General features: G+C 37.1%; 1 pseudogene; it reads left to right on the forward strand.

Annotated features, from left to right (window-relative positions):
- The first annotated feature begins 4009 nt into the window (after positions 1–4009).
- Positions 4010–4686, forward strand: part of LOC126989615 (uncharacterized) — a 41376-nt pseudogene continuing 40699 nt past the window's right edge.

Genomic DNA, 4686 nt, shown 5'->3' on the forward strand with positions numbered 1-4686 from the left:
AGACCTCAACATATGCAGGAAAAAATATAGGTTACGAAAGCGACGTAACATTTTTTCCTTTCCCTTTTTTTCCTTCCCTTCCAATTTTTCCTTTCCTTCACTTTCATTAACTCAAAAAAAAGGAAAAAAAAAAGAGAAAAGTTCGGAGAGGGTTGATACATTTTTCTTTCTTTTTTTCCTTTCTCTTTTCATTCCTATTTTTTTCCCTTTATTTTCTTTCCTTCACTTTCTCGACTCAAAAAAAAGAAAAAAGAAAAAAGAAAAAAAGAAAAGGAAAAAGGTTAGGCAAGTCATGATACACATTTTCCCTTTCTTTTCTCTTTTCCCCTTCGCTTATTTTCCTCCAATTTCCTTCCTTCATTTTCCTCAACTTAAAAAAAAGGAAGAAAAAACAAAAAAAGAAATAAAAAGAAGAAAAGGTTACAAAAGCGAGCAAACGTATTTTCTACTCTTTTTTCTTCCCTTCCTTTCCTTCTCTTTTCCTCGACTCAAAAAAATGGAAGGAAGAAAAGAAAACAACGAAAAAAAGAAGAAAAAAAAAGAAATTAGCATATGCAGCAGCGAGCAAAAGGTTCAGGAAGGCGATGAAAACTTGGCTGAAAGAGGAACAAAAAAAAAAAGTAAAAGTAAAAGAATAGAGGAATTAGCGGGGACAGGTGATAAAAGAGGACAGGTGTGGACAGGTGTGGAGGACAGGTGTGGACAGGTGATAAAACAGGAGAGAACAGGTGGACAGGTGTGGACAGGTGTGGATAGGTGTGAAGAACAGGTGTGGGCAAGTGTGGACAGGTGTGAAGAACAGGTGGGGGCAGGTGTGGACAGGTGTGAAGAACAGGTGTGGGCAGGTGTGGACAGGTGATAAAACAGGAGAGGACATTTGGACAGCTGTGGACAGGTGTGAAGAACAGGTGTGGAGGACATATGTGAAGAACAGGTGTGGACAGGTGTGAAGGACAGGTGTGAAGGACAGGTGTGAAGGACAGGTGTGGAGGACAGATGTGGAGGACAGGTGTGGACAGGTGTGAAGGTCAGGTGTGAACAGGTGTGGTGGACAGGTGAGGACAGGTGTGAAGGACAGGTGTGAACAGGTATTAAGGACAGGTGTGGACAGGTGTGAAGGTCAGGTGTGAACAGGTGTGGACAGGTGTGAACAGGTGTGGACAGGTGTGAAGGACAGGTGTGAAGAACAGGTGTGGACAGAGAAAGAGAGAAAGAAAACACAAAACACAGCAAATAAAGACAGGAAATAAAGGAGGGAAGACAAATGAAGAAACAAAGGGATAAATAAAGGAAGAGAAGACAAAAGAAGACAAAGGAAGACAAAGAAGAAAAGGTACAAAGAGAAAGAGGAACACAAAACGTGGACTGTCTTCCTATTGTCCGTGTCTGTTTGTCTGATATTGAAAAGGATGATAATAAGAGATAATAACATATACGAAATACCACAAAGATACTAACCAAAAGATACAAAAGAAAGGTATTAAACAAGAAAAAAACAAGAAAACAAGATAAACAAGATAAAACAAACAAGAAGGAGCAGTAAGTAGCGGGCTTTGTTTTCATTATTGTTTTCTTTGTTTTTTACGCCCTTGCACTGTCTCCTCTGCTATAAAAAAAAGAGAAAAAAAAAGAAAAGAAAAACAAGAAAAAGGGATAAAACAAAAGAAATACATATAAAAATAAAAATAAAAACATCAATGGAACCAAATACGAATATAAAACATAGACACTGACAAGATAAATGTATAAAGAAAATAAAGAAAATAAAGAAAAATACCAGCAAAAAACTGAACGAATATATATTAAGAAAAAAAATGTAACAAAAAGATAAAAAAAACATACTAACAAAAGAAAACTTAAGAGAAAAAAGCATATAAATAAAAAATAAAAAAAACAGGAGATAAAAATACAGTAGTCACAAAATTAACAAAAAAGTACAAAAAACAAAACAAATAAATTACGTCACAAAAAAGACAAAAAATTAAGAAACTAACAAAAAAGAAGACAAGAGACAAGAGGAAAGAAAATACAGTAGTCACATAATTAACAAAAAAAACAAAAAAAAAACAAAATGTATATAAAAACAAAAAAAAATAAGAAACTAACAAAAAAGAAGACAAAAAAGACAAGAAAAAAGAAAATACAGTAACCACAAAATTAACAAAAAACACAAAAAACAAAACAAATAAATTACGTCACAAAAAAGACAAAAAATAAGAAACAAACAAAAAAAAGAAAACAAGAAAGACAAAAAACATACGAAGACAAAACCACAAAAGAAGAAAAAATAGAAGAAAAAACAATAAAACATAATAAAACATATGTATAACCAAATATATCAATAGTATAAACAAAACATATATACACAACAAAGCCTCGCAGAACAAAAGAAAATGGTACCAACATAAAAAAAATACAACCTACTCCTCCGCGGTGAATCCAGAGTGCAAATTCGGCTCCGTTTCGACAATCCGGATACACGTCACGATCAGGTTCATAATCTCCGCCTTTCTTGAGCCCATAAACGGAGGCAAAAGAGGAGCAGGAGGAGGAGGAGGAGGAGGATTTAGTGAAGAAGAAGAAGAAGAAGAAGAAGAAGAAGAAGAAGAAGAAGAAGAAGAAGAAAAAGAAGAAGAAGAAGAAGAAGGCGGAGAAGAACAACAACAACAACAACAACAACAACAACAACAACAACAACAACAACAACAACAACAAAAAGAAGAAAAAAGAAAAGGAAGAAAAGAAAACGAAGAAAAAGAAGAAAATAAGATAAAGAGAAAAAATATAGCCGGAAAGCCAAAAATAACCCCAGGAGAGAGAGAGAGAGAGAGAGAGAGAGAGAGAGAGAGAGAGAGAGAGAGAGAGAGAGAGAGAGAGAGAGAGAGAGAGAGAGAGAGAAGCCTCACCTAATCCAACGGAGAGAAAAATAAAGAGAAAAGAGAGAGAAAACTTTATTTGACGTAAGACTAAACTGGTAGAAAGAAAACGGATTTGATTTAGACTGCCCTTAAGAGCTTCAAGGATCCGTTTTCTATCTCAACTTGGGAAAGAAAATTGGAACGTGGGTGCGTGTGTATGTGTGTGCGTGGAGGGGACAGTGTTGGGTACGCTGTGTGTGTGTGTGTGTGTGTGTGTGTGTGTGTGTGTGGAGGGAGGGAGGGAGGGAGAGAAGAAGGAAGGAAGGAAGGAAGGAAAGACGGAAGGAAGGAAGGAAGGAAGGAAGGACGGACGGACGGACGGAAGGAAGGAAGCAAGGAAGGAAGGAAGGAGGGAAGGAAAGATGGAAGGAAGGAAGGAAGCAAAGAAAGAAAGGAAGGAAGAAGTGAATGAACAGAGAGGAAGGAAGACAGGAAGAAAGAAAAGGAAAGAAGAAAAGGCAGATAAAGGAAAAAGGGAAAGGAAGAAAGGAGAGGAGAACGAGAAGATGAAGAAAGAATAATGAAGAAAATAAAGAAAAACTGAAGAAATAAGGAAGAAAAGGAAGAAAGGAAGGAAGAAAGGAAAGAATAAGATAAAAAAAAACAGGAAATTAAGAAGACAATAAAAAAAGAAAAACAAAGAAAAAGAAAAAAAGCAATTACAGATAAACACACACACACACACACACACACACACACACACACACACACACACACACACACACACACACACCTGTCGTCACTAATTACACCTGCCACAAACCTGCCACACACCTGAGGAACAAAGGAGCGAGAGCCGGACACCTGCACACCTGTCCCAATTATGCACAGGTAAGGTTAAAAGGAACATCATCTCGCTCAGGTGGACGGTTACATTTTACCTGTTAGTTAATGAGTCAGGTGTGAGGGAAGGTGAGGGAAGGAAGGACAGGTGAAGGAAGGAAAGAAGGAAGGAAGGGAGGGAGGGAGGAAGGACAGTTGAAGGAAGGAAGGAGGGAAGGAAGGAAGGGAGGAAGGACAGGTGAAGGAAGGAAGGACAGGTGAAGGAAGGAAGGAAGGAAGGAAGGAAGGAGGGAGGGATAACAATGAAGATGACGGGTGATAAAGAGATAGAGATGAATAGATACAGATAGGTAGATAGACAGACAGACAGATAGATAAGGATAGATAGATAGATAGATAGATAGACAGAGAGGAGGAAAAAGAGAGAATGAAGGAAGGAAGGAGAGAAGGAAGATAGAAAAGGAAGCGAGAAAACAATTAAAAAGGAAAAGATGATGAAAAGAAAGGAAGGAAAGAAGGAATATAATAGGTATGAAGAGAGAGAGAAAGAAAGGAAGAAAGGAAGCCAGGAAGGAAGAAAACAAAGAAGGAAGGGAAAGGAAAAGGAGGAAAAACAAAGAAGAAAAGAAGACACAAGAACCAAAACAAAACAAAAGTTACGAAACACAATACGGAAAAAACAATCAAAATAAAACAAAAAAAAAAGAAAAAAAGACCACCACCACCACCAACAACAACAACAACAACAACGACACTAACAATAACAATAATAATAATAATAACAAAAATAGCAGCAACACTGAAGCCAACTCAACTTAAAAAACGCAACACAATTTTTGAACTCCTAAAAAGGCTGCCGCGGCGCTTTCACCAAGAACACATATTTCGTCCCGTCCCGGAATTCAAAAAAGATTAAAAAGAAGAAGAAAAAAAACTGGAATAAATTTTCATAGCAAGGAGAAAGAGGAAGAGGAAGAGGAAGAGG

This window comes from Eriocheir sinensis, unplaced genomic scaffold (genome assembly GCF_024679095.1).
Source record: "Eriocheir sinensis breed Jianghai 21 unplaced genomic scaffold, ASM2467909v1 Scaffold1240, whole genome shotgun sequence".
NCBI lineage: Eukaryota > Metazoa > Arthropoda > Malacostraca > Decapoda > Varunidae > Eriocheir > Eriocheir sinensis.